This window comes from Desmodus rotundus, chromosome 11 (assembly GCF_022682495.2).
Source record: "Desmodus rotundus isolate HL8 chromosome 11, HLdesRot8A.1, whole genome shotgun sequence".
NCBI classification, from domain to species: domain Eukaryota; kingdom Metazoa; phylum Chordata; class Mammalia; order Chiroptera; family Phyllostomidae; genus Desmodus; species Desmodus rotundus.
The window spans coordinates 36427053-36448601 of NC_071397.1; the positions used below are offsets into that span (position 1 = coordinate 36427053).

At 39.2% G+C, this 21549-nt stretch overlaps 1 long non-coding RNA gene across 2 annotated transcripts in view; it reads left to right on the forward strand.

Annotated features, from left to right (window-relative positions):
- Window positions 1-15783, forward strand: part of LOC123478296 (uncharacterized) — a 110735-nt gene extending 94952 nt beyond the window's left edge. Inside the window, exons 5-6 of one of the 2 annotated variants that reach the window (XR_011650567.1) lie at window positions 14121-14366; window positions 15089-15783. This is a non-coding gene — a long non-coding RNA (uncharacterized lncRNA). Of the gene's footprint in view, window positions 1-3326; window positions 3547-6389; window positions 7924-14120; window positions 14367-15088 lie in introns of those variants that run through there. The other variant, XR_011650568.1, reaches the window with a different exon arrangement.
- Window positions 15784-21549: the final 5766 nt, after the last annotated feature.

Below are 21549 nucleotides of genomic sequence, written 5' to 3' on the forward strand. Positions count from 1 at the left end.
AAAGAAGAACAAAGTAGGAGAAATCACAATACCTGATATCAGTTACAGTTATCAAGACAGGGTGGTGCTGCCATGCAGACAGACATATAGACCAGTGGAATATAGTAGAGAGTCTAGAAATAAACCCTTGCGTACATGATCAAATAAATGATTTTTAACAAGGATGCCAAGACCATTCAGTGGGGAAAGGACAGTCTCTTTAACAAATGGTGTTGGGAAAACTTAATATCCACATGCAAAAGAATGAGGTTAAACACTTATATCATATACCACATACAAAATTAACTCAAGAGAAATTAAACACTTATACATAAGACCCCAAACTATGAAACTCCCAGGAAAAAGACATAGGAAAAAAGCTTCACAACATAAGATTTTGTTTTGATTTCTTGGTTATGTCACCAAAAGCACAAACAATAAAAAAAGAGAAATAGACAAATAAAACTACATCAAACTTACAACATTTTTGCATCAAAGGATGTTAACAGAAAGAAAAGGCAATCTATGGAATGGGAGCATTTCTTTCCAAATTACATATCTGATAAGGGATTAATATCCAGAATTTGATATTTCTGGATATTATAAAAAAAACTCATATACCTCAACAACATAAAAACAAAAATGGGCAAAAGAATCAAATATCATTTCTTTAAAAATGGTATGCAAATGGCCAACAAGCATATAAAAAGCTGCTCAACATCACTAATTGGTAAACTCAAATCAAAACTCCAATATCACCTCACATCTATTAGGATGACTATTAATCCAAAAAATGAAATAACAAGCGTTGGTGAGGAGGTGAGGAGATTAAAACCCTTGAGCACTGCTGATAGGGTTGTATAATGTGCAACCATGATGGAAAACAGTACAGTGGTTCCTCGAAAATTAAAACTAAAACTACTGTAGAATCCAGCAATCCCACTACTGACTACATGTCAAGACGAATTGAAAACTGAGTCTCAGAGAGATATTTGCACATCCATGTTCATAGCAGCTTTGTTCACAATAGCCCATTGTTCATCAATGGATGAATGTACAAACAAAATGTGATGTATACATACAATGAAATATTATTTGGCTTTAAAAAGGAAGTAAATTCTGCAATATGCTGCACCATGGGTGAACCTTGAGGATGTTATGCTAAGTGAAATAAGCCTGTCACAAAAAAGACAAATACTACTATAATACCATTATCTGAGGTATCTAAAGTAGTCAAATTCATAAAAACAGAAAGTAGAATGATGATTACCGGGAGGTAGAGGGAGGGGGAAATGGGAGTTTATATTAATGGAAATAGAGTTTCAGTTCTGCAAGATTACAATGTGAATATTTAATAATACTGAAGTGTACACTTAAAAGTGGTTATGATGGGAAAAATGATTTATTTTGGAAAGCCTTTAAAGTGATTTATGGAAATTTAAATAATAAAACAAGATTAAATACAGAAATAAAAACATGAAAAGTAGGACAGAAGAAATCTGAAAAGAGAAACATAAAATTAAGCTAGGAGTGGGTTTTCTCCATGACATGAATGCTGTAATGCTTTGTGCTTTTGACTTGAGGCTTTTTAGTAGCTACTGCCAACAAGGACACTAGTTACATGATTCCTATAGTTTATAAAAATGAATTTACAGTATGATATCAACTGGGTAAAAAATATGTATATATATTGTATATTAGAAAGAAGTATGCCAAAATATTAACAAAGTTTATTTCTAGGTAGTAACTGTATTACTTTTATATATTTTCTGATATTTTCACAATTGACTTTCACTTTATAATTAGGAGAATGCTTTTGTGGCTTTGGATGACTTTGGTAAAAATTTGTTAAATGTCTCAGGGGGGAAAAGGAAAAACTGGCATGTGTGCAGATTGAGTGCGGTGAAATTGGCTGCAAAAGGAAAACTGCCAAGGAGGAGGACTGGCCTTGGTGTGGCTGAAGGGCCACAGGCCTTTTCCTCTGCATGCAACTGAAAATGAGTGAAGCCCGCCCTTTGTCGGGGCAGAGCACTGGGAGAAACAAACAGCTTCTCCTGGGCCACAGTCTTATCTCATAGCTTCCTGCCATGAGTAAGGGGAAGACCCTGTGCATGTGGGGAGAGAGGGCGGAGGTTATAGCATTTTCGCCTGAGAGATGACACAGTTGTTTGCTTTTGTTGCTGTTTAGCCAGAACCCAACTTACTCCCAGGCTGTAAGATTCTATTAATTCAGGCAAATTTTGGGTAAAGTAAGCTGGAAAATTATGGAGTTCAATTTATTATTCTGAAAAACTTTAACAGCTTACAGAAATACAATACAATTTACGTGCCATAAAGTTCACCTGTTTAAGGGTACAATTCAGTGATTTTTAGTATTTAGACAGAAATGTGCAGCAATCACCATGATCTAATTTTCATCATTCCAAAAAGAAATCTCATATCTGTTAATAGTCACTCTTTATTCTCCATCTCAGCCCTAAATAACCACTAATCTTCTGTCTCTAAAGATTTGTGTCTGATAGACATTTCATATATATGAAATCAGACATTGTATGTTTTGTGACTGGCTTCTTTCACCAGACATAATGGTTTTTGAGGTTCATCCATGTTGTACTATGTATGAGCATTTCATTCTTTTTATGGCCGAATAATATGTCATTGAATGGCTATGCCATATTTTAATTATCCATTCATGAGTTGATGGACATTTGGGTTGTTTCCATTTTGGGGCTAGATTCCTAAACTGCTAAGAAAGACACCTATACAGAGCTTATTTCTCAAAAGTTCTTCTTTATGAAAGTTTTATTGGGTGATTAACCATTTATATTAATCAAAGACATTAAATATCTGTTATCCAGAATGTCCACTCAGCATGACATAATCAATTATCAATAATTATCCTCCGAGATAATTATTGTACTAAGGTGATGTGATCTCAGTCAAAAAACCAAAAGCTTGACATTTTAGATAGTTCATTCAGCTTTAAGTTAAATGTCCTGTTTCTATAATGTTTTCTGATATGATTAAAATAATGCATAGATTCCCATCATTACCTCAGAGGCCATCAAGGGGCCTAAGAGATAGGACCTGAGGTTGAGAGTGCCTGTTTCAAATCACAAAAGAGTGTAACAGGCACTTAACTTTATTGTTTTTAATTACATAAAGTAACAAAGACTAATTTCCAAAGTATTGACATAAAAGATCCTCTGGGGATTTGGTTTAATGAACAGCTAAAAGTGATGTACAATGAACATATTTGCTATTGTATGTAAATGGTGCTCTTAAAGAGCTTAGAGTTTTCTTCTTAGGGAAGTGAAATCTGCTTTAGCCTCATCGTATGTTTTCAGTGCACAGAAGGGAACCCTCACCAGTGCCATCGGTCCCAGTGATCACCAGAGGTCCCCAGCAGAGTCAGCACAAGTCCTCTCTCTCCCTGCTGTACTTCCTGCTTGCTTCCACCCTCGGGGAGGAGGGCGGATCCCAGTGATCTGATTTCAGTGAATGGAAGGAGCTACTCTTTTCCAGGGATGGAACTATCAAAGGAGTTTAAAGATCCAGCAATTTCAGGTAGAGTCCCCTTTCTCTGTATCCATTTAGCTTTTTTCCTCTTTGCCAGCACTGTGTCCAGCTCTGCTGCCCGGTCTGAAAAGCAGAAGCAAAGTAAATGGAATGGCAACTCTTGAATGAATTTTTATGAAAGAGTCTGATGTTGATGAAAGGTAGATAAAATGTCATGAAATTGAGGCAACCCAGGAGTAATGCCTTTTTTCATACTCCCTTACAAATCCTTTGTAGAAGGTTTTGGTCAGCCGTATTGGTCAGCCTAACTGCTGTAGCACACAGACCCAGACCTTGATAGCTTAATTCAATAAAAATGTATTGCTTGCTTACATCACAGGCCAATGTGGTTCGAAGTCATTCAGGAGAAGCTCAGGCTCCTTCGGTCTTGTGACACCACCAGTGTCAATACATAGCATGACCATCAAGAGGGGTGGCCAAGCCTGGAAGTACTGTGTATCACTAATTCCCAACTTCCGTTGGCCAGAACTCACATGACTCCAACCTCACTGCGAAGGGGCCCAAGAGAAAAGTAAAATGGGCTTGGTGAACACTTAGCATCGTCTCTGCCACATCAGCTCTGGGGTCAGGAATGAAAGACATTTATATTGTTTTCTGGATGTCTGATTCCATTCTCTCTGGAAGAGGCTCCTCCCCATATTTGAGTAGTAAATTCTGAGATATGGGTTTGAATTTAATGATTAATGGGGATTTTTCTGGGGTTGTATCCCTGAATATTTCTGGCTCTCCAGACAGAAACATCATCTCAGTAGCATTTAATAGTATCTGATTCAATAGTCAGAGATTCTGAAAGAGTAAAATTCAAGAGCTTTGTTGGATCTCTCTCTTAGTATTATAAAGATAGGAAGAATCCAGTAGTGTACTATGGCTTTGAGTCTTTCCTGTTCTACCTTATTGAAGTTTTTTCTTTTATCATTGAACACAGTTTCACCTTTGGTGAGCAATGATGCTGCTGGGATTTTCATTTAGCCTATATGGACAAAGGACCATAAGCTGGCTGTAGGGAGGCAGTAAGTTCAATGGTTAAGAGTACAAGTTCTAGAGCAGACCACCTTGGTGTGACCCTGGGCTGTTTACTTAATTCTCAGTGCCTCAGTTTCCTTATCTATCGAAAGTGGGCATGAGGACTAAGTACTCACATGAAATAAATAATGTGGATTGCCTGGCTTGTTTTACATTCCACCTTCCTCCTTGGATTCTTTCTTTCCTGCGGACGTTGAAAAGCCTAAAGTCTGCATATCTCAAACCCCTTTGCAACTAGAGGTTTGCATGTAATTTAGGTCCTGTCATTTAGACAGATTTGTTTGAAATTTGGAAGGCAAACATGAAGCCATCCTCTCATTTCAGCCATCCCACCACCACCACCGGTGGCATGCAAAGATCCTAGAGATGTGAGGTTTCATCTTCAGCAGGGTTCCAGCTTCCTGGGTATCGAAGGCTGTGGCAGTAGAAGCAGCTTCTTGAAGCCAGTTTCCTGACATATATTTGTGAATTTACAAGCTTCAGTGACCTTGAAGATAGTTGCTCTCTTAGTGGGCAAGTTCTGTATTTCTCTGAGGATTACTTCTGGGAGCTGAGTCTAAACAGGGGTGTGCAACCTTCAGCCCATGGGCCTCATGTGGCTCAGGATGGCAGTGAAGGTGGCCCAGCACAAAATCATACATTTAGTTAAAACATTATGAGATTTTTGTGTGTGTGATTATGTGCTGTAATGTAGTTAATGTGTGGCCCTAGACAACTCTTCTTCCAGTGTGGCCCAGAGACACCAAAAAGTTGGACGCCCCTGGGACTCTGGAACTTATTCTTCCAGCCCATCTAACAATTTTGTAAATACCCAGTTCCCTGTATTAAATAATCACCTTGCTTGAAATACTGAGAATGGTTCCTTTTGTTCTGTAATGCATCTTGATAAAGCAATGATCTCATAGGCTTATTTTGAGAATAAAATAATAGCCAAAAAGCACCAAAGCCTGGTATGCAGCGAGTACTAAATACCTGTGAGTTTTAATATTATGCAGACTAATGACCAGAAAGTGAAATGAACCTGTACAGGATCCTCTGAAGAGTTCCATTTTTGGAGACGAATCTGGCTCTAGCAATATGTCACCCAGTAGCACATAAAGTAGAGTTTAGTCATACAAGGTTAATTTGCCCATGTTCCCTTCACAAGCTAATTCAGGAAAAGCAATTTGGCCCTCTGATGACCCCAGCACAGTGATAATTCGCCTGGTCCTGAAAGGCCACAACCCCAAATTACTCTTTAGCTCTTGGACCCTGTGAAGAAGACATTGTGGATGCAGACATAAAAGCATCACGAACGGAGGTATTTTTATTACCACTCTTTTTAAATCAATTTACTGAATTTCAGAAACCAGTAACGATGAGTAAGTAACTGGGTATTCTAAAACAAATGCTAACATAAAAGAAGAAAATTTGAAACAAAACAAAATTGTATTTGGTTAGTCTGAAACTTCCTTTATTTAATTAAAAAAGCCTAATTTAATATATGTATATCATCCTGAAATTTATTTAGGCTGCCTTTCTTATAAATTACCTTTTTAATGCATGCTTTGCATAGAAGCCATAAGAACTGTCTGCTTTTGCTGTTCCTTTTATTGAGCCCATATTTTGAATCCAAAGTGGCCATTAACTTGCCATATATGAGGAATTTTTACAATTGATTGTCATTAATGAAAATTGGGTGGCTTCTTTATGGGAATGGCAGATGTTTGTTATCAATGATGATAATGACTTCTTGACAATAGTCAGTTTATTTAACTAGCTTTTTCTGGAAATTATAATAATTCATTTTCACATTGACACCCTTGCAGAACTTGATACATACATCTCTATCATCAGAGACTCGCCGGATGCCACACAGAAGAGAGAAATCTCTGTTTCATCATCTATGAAATTAAAATAGTTTCTTCTTAGATTTATTATGAAGTTTTTATAACACATTTAACATACCACTTACATGTAATAAATAAGTGAATAAATTTATTATCTGTGAAGGGCTATAATGTATATACAATGCTTAGCACCATTTCCGGCACTGCAAATCCACTGAGCTGCCTCATGTGACCACAGGCAAGTTGCTTCAGTTTCCTCACTAAAACTTCTTTGCAGAATATTAGGACAAGTTCCTGTGAAGGCCTCGTATGTGTATGTAGCTATTATTATGCCTATTATTACTATTCTTTACAAAGAGTCAACCCTGTTTGAACCAGAGTATTGGCTGACATAATTTCCCACTATGATGGATAACAAAGGAGTTCTGTATTTTTCATGAGTCTATCAATATTTCTCAAAAAAGTCATAGATTAAAAAACTAAGAAACCAATACTGAAATAAAAAATGGCTACAAACAAAATGCCCCAGAATCAGTTTATGAGTTGCATTGTTGTATTTAAAAAAAAGAACACTTTTTTTTCCTGCTGAGCACCTGTTTGTTTCAATCACCAAAGCATGGAAGATTCTATCTGAAAACTTTGCTTCTGAGCCCAGAATTTAAATTCGCTCCACTGATGGTTTTCATATTTCAAGACAGGAAATACAAATTATTCATACAAGTATTAAATATTCTTGCAGTTGTTACTGGGAATGCTGTATGTTTACAAATGTGATTTGAATTACAAGTGGGTAGGGCTTTGAAAAGCCAAAGGCAGGGGGCCGTTGGGGAATCGTGCAATTGAAATTTCTGAAGTGATGATTGTGTTTTTATCTTTGTCTGCAAAGAAGTTGAGAGTTGTTGGGAGTTGTGTTGAGAGTTCTGAATGTTCTATTTATTTGGGGTCATCAAAGCCAGGACCTCCGATCCCATACAAGGAGGTGACTGGCTCTTAGAAGTCAAAGAGGTAGAGTTTCCTTCCAAACAACTTGTCCCTTTAGGCTGTGACCCACCCAACCCTAGGGAACAGGGATTCTGACCCTCCCAGAACTGTCCTTGACTACCTGACTTGACTTTTCACTTCACCTCCACCTGTTTCTTTGTGACCAGGCTCCTCGGTGCTCTTTCAGGTTAACAGTGGTATAAGCTTGTTTTCAAAGTTTCTGCCCTCTGGTGTCAGTACTGATATTTAAGACAGTGGTAGTCATACATCACGACTTCTTCAGATAGGGCCTAGAAATTTCCTAACTCGAGTTCTACCCCTCAGGGATAGAGTATTTGACACAGGAGATTATGACATAGAAATTAGGAATAAATAATGAATAAAATCCTCCTTTTGTTGAAAAATACCTTTTATCCCTTTTTGGCATCTCCCAATTTAAAAAAATAAGCTTTATTGAGGTGTAATTTACATACCATAAAATAGACTCATTTTAAGTGTACAATTCAATGATTTTAAAAATAAATTTACCAAGTTTTGCAACCACTGCTAAAATCCAGTTTTAGAACATTTCAGATTGTTCATTGCTAGTATATAGAAATATAATTGATTTTTGTATATTGGTCCTGTACCCTAAGATCTTGTTGAATTTTTTTAAGTTCAATAGTTTTTTGCATGTGGTTAAGATTTTCTATATACAGGATCTTGTTATCTATGAATGAAGACAGTTTTACTTCTCTCCCAATTTTGAATCCAATAATAGACATTAAATCTAGTCTTTTCATGGGAAGGAGGTGCTGGGAGGAGGTACTGTTCTTGGCCCATACAACATTTGGTGAGTGTCTGTGTGGCAAGTGAGAAAAACCAAGAACTTAGTCCTTGGTTTCAAGAATACTGGTTGTAAAAAGAAGAAAGTTTTAACCTTTGGGACAGTATGGATTGACCTGGGGAACATTATGCTAAGTGAAATAAGCCAGGCAGAGAAAGGCAAACACCATATGATTTCACTCATATGTGGAATCTAATAAACAAACGGAACCAACGAGGAAAATGGGGACAGACTCATAGATGGAGAGCAGGATGACAGCTAGTGGAGGGGGGGAGTCTAGGGGGTGAAGGGACTGAACAAAAAGGAAAAAGGACTCATGGACATGGACAATAGTGTGGTGATTGTTGGGGGGAGGGGCTATAAGGGGACTAAATGGTAATGGAAAAAATACAATAAAGATTAAGTTGAAAAAAAATTAGACAAAAAAATAGGCTACTTCTTTATATTATTTATTTATAACTGGTGGAGTATTTTCCTTCTTAGGTTGAAAAAGAAAAGAAATGCAAGACTGGTAATTTAAATACCTTTTGATGACATTTGTGGATATAACATGTATGCTATATATTGTAATTCTAATAGGAGTTCATTGCCATTACTTCTTACTCAACTGGACAATGAAATAGTCGTTCCACCACAAAAACTATCTACTCTCTTTTTCTTCATAATTTTTCAATAGTGCTTGATTTGATAACTTCATAAACTCCCTTCCGCATCATATCCATACAAAGTTATTGCTAAATCTTACTCCTCTCATACATATTGCTGAGGAAGGCTTATCTCTTTAAATTGTTCCTGTTTCTCCTTGATCACCTAGAAAACCAATGATAGTGTCTTTGTTGTTAAAGCTATTCAATATCCTTTCAGATAGAATACCAATCCACACCTTTACAGTTTCCCATCACCATTAATATAAACTCCTGTTGTCCTTACATTAAATCATTTCCATTCACCAAAAATCATTTTCCATCTTTGTTCTTGTCAGAACATACCTTTAGTGGCCTCCTTTTTTGTTAACTCCATTCCCTTCTCAAGATCTTCATTACCTTAAAGTTTATATTCCTTATTTGAAACCCAATGTACAATATTTATAATTACAAAATAGTATAATAATATAATGCATACTATTATATAAGTAAATTATTAAAACTTATCTTGACTTTATAAATCAAGCCCGTGGGGGGAGAAAAGCACATTATTTAGAATTACGGATGAAAAGTACTGGAGGAAATACTTGGAAGTACATACCTTTGGGGAGAGGGTTTGATGGAAAAGTGTGCAGCAGGTCCCTATTTTACAGTACTTGATTTTTAAAACATTTGATTTAAAAAAAATTAAAATTTATATGGGAAAACATATTTGCTAATGATACCTCAGACAAGGGTCTGATCTCCAAAATATATAAAGAACTCACACGACACCACTCCAGGAAGACAAACAACCCAATTAAAAAATGGGCAAAGGACTTGAACAGACACTTCTCCAAGGAAGACATACAGAGGGCCCAGAGACATATGAAAAGATGCTCAGCATCACTAGCCATCACAGAGATGCAAATTAAAACCACAATGAGTTACCATCTCACACCAGTCAGAGTGGCCAACACAAAGAAATCAACAAACAAATGTTGGAGAGGATGTGGAGAAAAGGGAACCCTAGTGCACACTGTTGGTGGGAATGCAGACTGGTGAGGCCACTGTGGAAAACAGTACGGAATTTCCTCAGAAAACTAAAAATGGAACTGCCCTTTGACCCAGCAATTCTGCTGCTGGGATTATACCCTAAGAACCCTGAAACACCAATCCAAAAGAACCTGTGCACCCCAATGTTCATAGCAACACAATTTACAATAGCCAAGTAGTGAAAGCAACCTAAGTGCCCATCAGCAAACGAGTGGATCCAAAAACTATGGTATATTTACACAATGGAATTCTATGCAGCAGAGAGAAAGAAGGAGCTTATACCCTTTGCAACAGCATGGATGAAACTGGAGAGCATTATGCTAAGTGAAATAAGCCAGGCGGTGAGGGACGAATACCATATGATCTCACCTTTAACTGGAACATAATCAATATAAGAAAAAAGCCAACAAAATATAACCAGATACATTGAAGTTAAGAACAATCTAACAATAGCCGGGGGTGGGGGGACAGTGGGAAGAGGGGATTACAGGAACTACTATAAAGGACACATGGACAAAACCAAGGGGGAGGGTGGAGGTGGGGGAGGGAGGTGGGTTCAGCTGGAGTGGGGTGGAGGGATGGGGAGAAAAGGCATACAACTGTAATTGAATAACAATAAAAATTTAAATTAAAAAAAAAGAATAAAAAAAGAGAGAGACCAAAAAAAAAATTTAAATTTAAAAAGTTAGAATGGAGAAACTTAGAGGAGGAAGTTTGTGACTGGGACCCTTCTATTCCATCATTCCCCAGACAAGAGCACAGATGCAGTATCCCTTGGGGCCTGACCTCACACCCAGACTTCCACCCTGACCTCACTGGAGAGGTGACCAAGGTTCTAGAAAGGTATTTCTTAGTGGGGGCTGCACTGTGCCCTGAGAGGCTGCTTTGGTCTTGTGTGGAGTCATTAGCTGTCACCATGACCGGAAGTGGGGAGGTAGGTGAGGGAGGTTGGGAAAGGATTACTAGGCAGAAAGCAGGGAGCTAGACATGCCACAGTGTGTGAACGGCATTGTCTTACGTCTCTCACGACTTTCACCTGGCCCACTGGACATTCACATAGATTTTTAAATAATCCTGTTTATAAATTTCCAAGCCTAGAACGTAACTCTGTTTTAACATATACACACACTGAATACTCTTAATACTGTTTGCACAGTTTTAAACACTGTGCTTAGTTTGCAACTTGAACAAGTGTTATGCTCCATTTCAGAAAATCACATCACCAACAGCAACAGTTTGAAGTATTTGTGTCTTCACTGCATCTACAGCTGTTGCATCACAGGTATTCCATGAATACCTATAAAAACATTTATCCCCTAGTTTACAGTTTCAAGTATAGGGGAGGAAAGAAGGGAAAGAGACTAGTCAAGTAACATGTATGAATGACCCATGACATGGACAACAAGGTGGCGACTGACTGTGGGAGCAGGGGGAGAGGGGGTGGGCGGGGCAGGGGAGAGCAATGGGGGAAAACTGGGACAACTGTAATAGAACAACAATAAAATAAATAAAATTTCAAGTATAAAAAATATGTTGATAATTCACTGAATGTTTTATTTTTCTTAAATCAGAACTTATTTGGTGCATCTATCCATTCCATTATTTCTTCTTGTGCAGTCATACCCAAACATTTACGTATTGAAATACATAGTTTGTTATTAATTTCTTTAAAAAATTATTCTTCATTTTGCAGTTAGAACAGTATGTTCAATTTTTGAAACTATGCTTGTAGGTTATATTATCTATGAGCTTTATTTCAGGATAGTAAAAGGGATGGTAACAAATATTTGTTGTAGAAAGTGGATGAGTCTGATTGGGTCCAGTACAACTGTTTAAGAAGGCCTGGAAGCTTTTTTCTTTGTCTTTGACCTGGATCCTTCATGTTGCTGCTTAATGGTGTTTTCCATTTTCAGCTATTTTCCCCTTCCTTTTGGGTATGGAAAAGAGCTACTCAGAACTGCCTTAAATTTTTCTTTCTCTTTTTCAAGTCCCAAAGTGTAAATGATGTGATGCCTTGTGCTTACTAGGTTTGATATTACAAAGCCTTTTCTGGGTATAAACATAATTTTGCATGGCTCTAAGTTCAAACTCTGCAGTTCTGTGGAGTCAGCCAAAAGATGCGAGTAGCTTTTTTGCAGTTTTTCCACTGCAGCCCTTCTTGAGTGTCCCTGACCAGCTGTAGGACTGACTGGTCCTGCTTCATGGTCTGTGGGGCCTCATGAGACTCCACCCCCAGAACTGGGGCCTGCTGCACTCTGCATTCCAGCCATGGCACTAATTCACCAAACTAATTAGGCTAAAAGTCCATAAAGGCAGAAATCTGTTGGAGTTTAGTCTCATTCATTCCTTTCAGAAAAACTTGCAAGGAAGCTCCTGTCTGCATTTGGAACGGGAACTGAATCTCAAAGGCTTGGCATGAGAAACAGTTGAAGGCGCCAACCTTCCAGGCCAAAGATTCTAGTCACAAAGAGTCCCAATTCAACTTTTTCCCTTGAGGCAAACTTCAAAGTATGCAGGACCCAAAAAACTCATATAACGAAAATAAACCAAGGGATAACACACTTAGCTCAGACTTGCTGAAATGCTTTACTCCCACTATATCTCAATTCTCTCTGCCTCCAGAACTGCCTCACTGTACTTAATTACTTGCAAGGAGGACAAAGGCAGGTTTTCTAATGTTCACTCACTTTATTCCACTGTGTCTGTAAAGTGTTTTTTATTTGTGTTTTAAAATTTTGTTAAAGTCATATAGCTTCCAGTGTGCCAGATACTGTTCTAAGCACTTTAAAAATATTAATTCATTTAATTCTCATAACAACCCCATGAGACAGGCACTTTTTTCATTCTAATTTTATAGATGAGGAACTGTGCAAACACTGCTACCTTTGGGGGTGTTTTTTTCCTTACTTCCTTTTTTTAATTTTGGGTTTTTTCCTTTCTTTCCTTCTTTCTTTTCTTTTTTTGTTTTGTTTACTACATAAGGTTTTAGGATAGGGCATAATTGTGTTTTAGAACCATTTTTTTTTTAGTGATTGAAAAAAATCAAAAAATGACTATGGTAGAGACCAGAACAAAACATACAAAGCATAATCTTAAGACACAATGTTCGGAGTTGGTTTTTCTCCTTTTTGTTTTAGGTGAAATATAAGCCACTTAAGGAAGTTCATAGAAAGGCACCCATTAAAGCCTCTTAAAGTTTCTTTTGAACTTTAGGCTCAGTTTAGCAGAATAAAGCAGCTAAATAAACCAAAGGTTTAATCTCTTACACTTCCCTTGTTTTCATATGCTCTTGGCATTGCCTATCTCCCCTCCCTAGCCACCTCTACCCCTGCTTACCTCCAGGCTTTCTGGGGATGACAAAAGAAGAATAGCATCTTCACAACCTGTGTAAGGGCACTGTCAACACGTCAGTGCACACACTTAAAGAGCAAACGCACAAATTTAGTGACTACTCAAAGTTTTTGCTTGCGCCTGTATAGTACCATTTATCTGGAAGCTTTTGTGGTGATTTGATTAAAATTTAATGTAGATTCAGCCCTGGCTGGTGTAGCTCAGTGGATTGAGCACGTGCCTGCAAACCACAGGGTTGCCGGTTCAATTCCCAATCAGGGCACAGGGCTGGGTTGCTGGCCAGGTCCCCAGTGCGGGACACATGAGGGACCACACATTGATGTTTCTTTTCCTCTCTTTCTCTCTCCCTTCCCCTCTCTCTAAATAAATAAATAAAATCTTAAAAAATAATAATAAAGTAAAATTTAATGTAGATTCACCTAGTTGGTTTAGAAAATTACCAAAGTGCTTGCAAAGTCTTGAAATTTGTGGCCTGTTAAAATTAGAACTTTTGCAAAAGAAGAGTATAACAGGAGCATCACTTGTTACATAAATCTTTCCTTAAATCATTTCTTTAGGGTATTGAAATTATTACCACTCTTATTTTTGAATTCTGAAGCACATGTTATTTAGATTTGGATTATTGTCAATTATCAATTAGGGCAGAGAGGTGTGAGACTTTCTCTCTCTGTCAGCATTTTTTCCATGCCACTGGCTTCCTTTTAACAGGAATGGCTGGAGAATGTGGGGGTTTTGTTATTTGGATAAGGGAACAGTTTATGAGAAAGCCCTTTCTGTTAGAACTCTTGGACTTCTTTATAAAATTAATTAGTCCACTTAATGGCCTTAGAAACAAAGTGTGTAGTATTAAACATCACTGAATCTTTCTTTCAGGGCACAGTGTCTTCATATGCCTCAGGATCTTCACTCTGAAGGTTCATTATTATACAGAACTGCAGGTAGAGCATGAGAGAGACAGGACTCAACTTACATTCTTCCCTGGACCTGCCTACCTTGGAATTCTTTTCACTTACATCACTGAAATAAGCATGCTTTCTTATCAACAAGATGCACAAGCTCTGGAGCAGTCTGCCAGCATTTAAATTCCAGTTCCACCATTTACTGACTATATATCCTCTGGTAAGTTAGTTATCTGTTCTTAGGTTTCCTTATCTGTAAAATAGGCAAAACAGTAGGTCCCATCCAACTTATTAATGCTCATGTTATGAGTATTAAATATTCATACAAAAGGAGAATGCCATGCCTGGTGTTAGCCAAATGCAAAGACCAAGGACACAGTCCCCAAGACTGTTGTCACTTCTGACACCAATTGCAAGTTCAGGGAGTTCTCAAAACCACCCTGAGGTTAATGCTATAAAATTGGAAGGAGTCATAGTCTTCGCTAAAAGCTATTACACTCATGGCTTATTACAGGGAAAGAATACAAATGAGAAGGAGCTAAAAGAAGAGACACATAGAGCAGAGTCTAGGGGGATTCCAAAGGCAAAGCTTCCATTGTCCTCAGGACGACTTACCCTTTGGGTGTTGATGTGTGACAATACCCATGGAGTTCTGCCAACCTGGGATGTGCACCAGAGTTTTGGAATCCACAGTTTTAGCTGGGGCTTCATTACATAGATATGATTGATTAAAGGATTGCCCAAATGTTTAAACAAAGTCTCCGTCCCCCAACCCCCAACCCCACCCTCCGCCTCTGCCCACAGTTGAATAACATAAATAACAAAGACACGTTTAGCACTTGGGAAATTCCAAGGATTTAAAGATTACTTTTCAGTGTTTCTCTGTCTCTCTCTCTCTCCCCCCTTCTCTCAAATCAATAAATTTTTAAAAATTTAAAATAGTTCCAGCCAAGATGGAGGCATAAGTAGACACACTGCACCTCCCCGCACAACCAAAAGGACAACAACAATTTAAAAACAAAAAACAACCAGAACTGACAGAAAATCGAACTCTATGGAAGTCCAACAACCAAGGAGATAAAGAAGAAACATTCATTCAGGCCGGTAGGAGGGGCTGAGACGGGCAGCTGGGGCGGAGAGGATTCCCGGTGAGGTGGCGGATTGTGGAACAGGGCAGGCTGGCAGATCCCACAAGGTGGCAGCTAGCAGACCCCACGGCCCCATATTTGCACACAGATAAACTGGGAGGAACGGCGGAGGAGTAAAGCAGATCACACAACCCAGGGCTCCAGTGCAGGGGAAATAAAGCCTCACACCTCTGATTGAAAACACCCATGGGGGTTGAGGCGGCAGCAGGAGAAACTCCCAGACTCACAGGACAGTTCATTGGAGAGACCCACAGGGGCCTAGAGAGTGCACAGGCCCACCCACAAGGGAATCAGCACCACAGGGTCCCAGTTTGATTGTGGGTAGTGGAGGGAGTGACTGAAATCCAGCAGAGAGTGGAGTGGTGCCATTGCTCCCTCTTGGCCCCTCCCCCATGTACAGCGTCACAGCACAGAGACCAGTGTTACCCCGCCCTGGTGAACACCTAAGGCTCCGCCCCTCTACATTACAGGTGCGCCAAGACAAAAAAAAAAAAATGGCCCAAATGAAAGAACACTTCAAAGCTCCAGAAAAAATACAACTAAGTGACCAAGGGATAGCCAACCTATCAGATGCATAGTTCAAAACACTGGTAATCAGGATGCTCACAGAATTGGTTGAATTTGGTCACAAATTAGATGAAAAAATGAAGGCTATGCTAAGAGAAACAAAGGAAAATGTACAGGGAACCAATAGTGATGGGAAGGAAACTGGGACTCAAATCAATGGTGTGCACCAGAAGGAACAAAGAAACATCTACCCAGAAAAGAATGAAGAAACAAAAATTCAAAAAAATGAGGAGAGGTTTAGGAACCTCCAGGACATCTTGAAACGTTCCAACATCCGAATTATAGGGGTGCCAGAAGGAGAAGAGGAAGAGCAACAAATTGAAAACTTATTTGAACAAATAATGAAGGAGAACTTCCCTAATCTGGCAAAGGAAATAGACTTCCAGGAAGCTGAGAGAGTCCCAGAGAAGCTGGACCCAAGGAGGAATACACCAAGTCACATCATAATTACATTACCCAAGATTAAGCAGAAGGAGAGAATCTTAGAAGCAGCAAGAGAAAAGGACACAGTTACCTACAAAGGACTTCCCATAAGACTATCAGCTGATTTCTCAAAAGAGACCTTGCAGGCAAGAAGGGGCTGGCAAGAAGTATTCCAAGTCATGAAAGGCAAGGACCTACATCCAAGATTACTGTGTCCAGCAAAGCTATCATTTAGAATGGAAGGCCAGATAAAGTGCTTCCCAGATAAGGTCAAGTTAAAAGAGTTCATCATCACCAAGCCCTTAGTACAGGAAATGTTCAAGGGATTCATCTAAGAAAAAGAAGATAAAAAATATGAACAGTAAAAATGAGAGCAAACTCACAGTTATTAACAACCACACCTAAAACCAAAACAAAAGCAAACTAAGCAAACAACTAGAACAGGAACAGAACCATAGAAATGGAGATCACATGGAGGGTTATCAATGGGGAAGTGGGAGGGGGAGACAGGGGTAAAAGTTACAGAGAATAAGTAGCATAAATAGCAGGTAGAAAATAGACAGGGGGAGGATAAGAATAATATAGGAAATGTAGAAGCCAAAGAACTTATAAATATGACCCATGGACATGAGCTATAGGTGGGGAATGTGGGAGGGAGAGGGTGGGTAGGATGGAGTGGAGTGAAGAGGGGGAAATGAGACAACTGTAATAGCATAATCAATAAATATATTTTAAAAATAAAAGTAAATATTGAAAAAAATAAAAAATAAACATTACTTTTCAGGAGCTATGGATAAAGGCTAGACCTTTCTTTGGGTCAGGCCAAATTCTTTATGACACAGCCTGGCACGGAGTAAGTACTCTCCTAATGTGTATAATTATCATTACTAACTGTCCTCTTGCTCCTATAGAGAATTAAAGAAAAACGCTTTTTTCCACCTTTTTTTCTAACTTTTTATTATGAAAATATGCAAGAATACAGAAAAGTATACTATAAGGAACCCCTGTATACCTACCACAAGATCTAACAATGAACATTTTGCCACATTTGTTCCATCTATGGAATGGGCCACACAGCAGGAAGTAAGCGGCTCTGCCTCCTGTCTCCCCCTCCCTACACCAGCCCCAGAAAAGTTGCCTTCCATAAAACTGGTCCCTGGTGCCAAAAAAGTTGGGGACCACTGATGTAGTTGGGTATATGTCTACATATGTTGTATATATTATAATATATATACATATATAATTATTTGAAAATAAGTCACAGCTATCACAACACTTCATCCCTAAAAAACTTCAGCACATGTTTCCTAAAAATAATTACAATTGTATGTTAGAAAACTAACAATAATTCTCTAATATGCAATATCCAGACTAAATTCTAATTAAAGGGAAAACATAGGTTAATTGAGGGGTCCAGTTAGTTGCCAGCCTCCTCTTCCCTGGACATTGTGCTCATCCTGTCTTTCCTGGGGAAGAATTAGGGAGGCCCCGTGTTTCTTTTTGAATTAAGTCCAAACACTGGTGACCACCATTCAAGGCTCCTATGACCATGTGAATTTCACATTCCTAGCCTACAATATCCCATTCCCACATACATTTACACAACATTTCCTGAGGGCTTACCATGTGCCAGGCATGGTCCAGAGCATTTTGTTCACAGTTTGTTCCCACTGCTTCCCACTACCAACTTTCTACTCCAGGCACAGTGTCTCATCTTTCTGGACAAACTGTGCACAGTCATAGTTGGAAGGAGCCATCCTGTCACTTCAACCTTTAGGGGTCCCCTGATTCACACGTCTTCAAATTGTGTTCCATTGTTTCAGTAAATGACCCTTAGGAGTTGCCTCAAAGGGTGAAGTAATGGCCAAGAGAGTGAGTCATATGCCCCTCCTGTAGCCACCCCCCTCCTCCAAGAAAGAATTACTGGTGTCCTGTTGCATTTAAAAAAAGGGTTTTACAAGCCATTAATGAAATCCAACCCAATCATTTTACAAAAGAAATGGAAACACGAAAGTGAAACGATTTGCTCAGGTATCTAAAACTCAGTTTTACAAGATGAACTCACTCCAGGTATATTTGACTCCACATGCTTCCTCCAGCCTTTATGAAGATTGTTACCCCGCCTGACAGATCTTTCAGCTGCTTTTTGACTCACTCATACCTCCTTCAAAATCAGCAGCATCTGTGCTTTGCTACCATTAAACCTTTTCCCAGCTGCTCAAGGTGGTTCTGTTCTCTGGTCTTTTAGAGCCTTTAGTCTGAAATGAACACAGTTAACACTTAATTAGTACTCTGGAGTCTTTTTTCCTCTTTTATATGTTTTACTTTTGCCTCATTCAGAGGTCAGTAGTACTTTGATAGCTGGGAGAACAACATGGAGTTACTATGAGTTCACCTAAACATTCAATAAATATTCATTGAGTAACCACTATGTACCAGGCACCAGGTAGGTACTTTGAAGAATATAAGGATGAAGAACTCCCTGCCTACAGAGGCTCAAATTGTACTTGAAATAGAAAAGGAAACATCATTACATAGTATCAGACAGAATAAAATAAGTATAAAATCTAGGTCAAGAAAGGTGTTACGTGAATGCAATAGGAAGAGCAACTCATTGTGTCAGAGAAGATCAGTCAAGTTCTCATTCGCTTCTATCCACCATGGGGCACATTGTAGACACTCAAGGACTTTACTGTGTCTCAGTTTTGACGAATCAGTATTAAGCTTTCCATAAAAAAAAAAAAATGCAGAAGTGCACTTTTTTGGCCAAAGGCCTGTGTTATAAGAACAAAGCCAAAAATTACGTCTATTCTTGGGGTTGCTATTACTTCTCCAGCAATGTGCTCATGTAACAGGGTGTAGGCTGGGAGGCCCCAAGGCCCCCCAAAGGGGGGATTTGTAATGGGGTCCAGAATTTGGGGTATCCAGGAATATAGGATATGTCCCAGCAAAAGTCTGGCTGGGGGATGGAAGACATGGAGGGGGGCCATTGAGACTTATTTTGCATATCAACAGCAGGGCTAGCTAGGGAGATGGGCCTGACTTTGACCATGATGTAGCTGGGAAGCAGTTCTCCCAGTTACAGTGACTGCATGAGAGCTTGGAGATGGTTTGCTCCACGTCAAGGGGCTACACCTGCCCAGAATAACTGTGGCAGCCAAGGAAGGCAGAAAAATTCAGGAGTGTGGGCAGGTGTAGCCGATTGTGGGACAAGTTGGAAATGGGGTTACAAAGGAAGTTCCAGACTGCAATTTAAACTAAAGGTGGGTCTCCAGGAAGGAGGAGAGGCAATGCACGACTATGTGGGAGGACAATGTGAGACCATGTGGGAAGAAAAGGAGTAAAAGTACTCCCGCTGGTGGGCTATGAGGAGGTGCCGTGTGGTTTTGGATTAAGAACTGGAGGTCACGGCAACATAGCTGATGGTGCTGGGGACTGCAGGAGACCTGCCCAGCTAAGCACAGATTACTGGGAAGAACCGGGAGTCTAGCTAAGCTACAGACTTCTATTTCTTTTCCTGAGATACGGTACCCCTGACTGGCCTGACCGGGCAAAGGGGGAAGGCAGGACTGTGTGTTTGTGTGTTTGTGGGTATTTTAAAGGGGCTCTGAGATTTAACAGTGACACTCGGCCATTATTCTAAACCTGTATAACTTTTGAATAAATAGCTCCTTTCCTTTTACCAAACTCTGGCATTGAGTGCCACAGTTCCTACCTGGCAGCAGGCAAGACTAACCTAGTACAGAAAGACCCGGGGAGGAGGCCTGCTTCAGTAACAGTATCTGGGCTTCCCACAAGTTCCTTTTGGTAACACTCATAACACAGTAGCCGCTTAACAGTGGCTAGTTAAATGCAGCTTGTGGGACTTTGTAATATGCTGAGTAAACCAGCTTTTAAGAGTAACAGTCATTACCCATTTCTCAAATTGAATTCTATCAAAAGTGAACGCATATTTTAAAATCACCTTATCCTGACTTAGAGCCTACTCTTAGAAGACCTCAACATTTTCCCAGGGAAAAAAAAGTAATTCTTTTGGAATTCAAAGAAGACTCAGTTCTAAGAAAGAAATGACATCAGATACCCACAAAGGTGTATCCCAGTTCTGTGAGTCCCAAATCTGAGGCCACCTTCCACCCACCACCTATTCTGCTTTAACTGTCAAGTCATTCAAATTTCACAGGTCGTTTCTGTGACAGACTGGACTCTACTAGTCAAAAAACATCTGTGTAAGAGCCCCAAGAAGTACTCAGGACCAATTATTTCCTGGAAGTACAACTAAACATTCATTATGCAAAGGCCAAATTGTCATTTGTTTCACTGGTACTGTTTAGCAACCTGGTGAATAATACTTAAAAGTGCTATTCAATAAGTTGACTTACTGAGTTTCCTACAGGTTTATTTGTGACTAACATCTTTCTCAAAATGGAATCTTAAAGGTACATGAAGGGTTTTCTGTAGAAAAGGTTAGGATTCAGTGATGGCTCTTATAAATACACATTTTTCGGTGTTGCTAAGAAATTAATGTCGGCTTCCTAGTAGACTCGAAGCTCCCTAAGAGCAGGGTCATTGGCCTTCCCTCCACCGTGTCCCTGATGCCTTGCACAACGCCCGGCATTTAGATGTTCAGTTTGATGAATGAGTGAAACTGGAAGACAGACTTTGGTGCAATTCTGAAATGCTCTTAGCCCTGCAGTCATGCTTACTAGAGATGGATGAACTCACAGAAGATACATTGACCAAATTTGCAAAAGGGGTTAAAATTGAGGAAAGCCTAGGTTGAGCCACATGAAATAGCTGTTTTTGAAGGTCCAAAAGAGACGATGAGCTAGGCATTTCATATAGTTCAAACTGTTGTGATTGTTTTGAAAATTTCTGTGCTCATTTTTCAATGGTCAAGATTTATGTGGCTATTGAAATGCATTGTATTTTGAAGAGATCCATGCCCCATGACCATAATCTATCGGATGGATGAGAGAAACTGAGGTGTTTCTGAGGGGATGTAACAGGTGTTTTTATATGTTTGAAGGACAGCTGGGGGAAGAATCGATTAGTTCTATATGTCCCTGATCCCAGCAGAACTGGGACTTGTAGTTAGAAGCTATAAGAGATGGTTCTTGGATCAACAATAAGAAAATATTTTCTAACTTTTAGAGCTACCTGAGTAACAACTTCGTCGTAACTGGGGGTATTTAATAAATGTGAGAAAACTTTGAGGGTGCTATTATAAAGGGGAATCTGGATGACGTGGTTTTGAGGAACTCATTG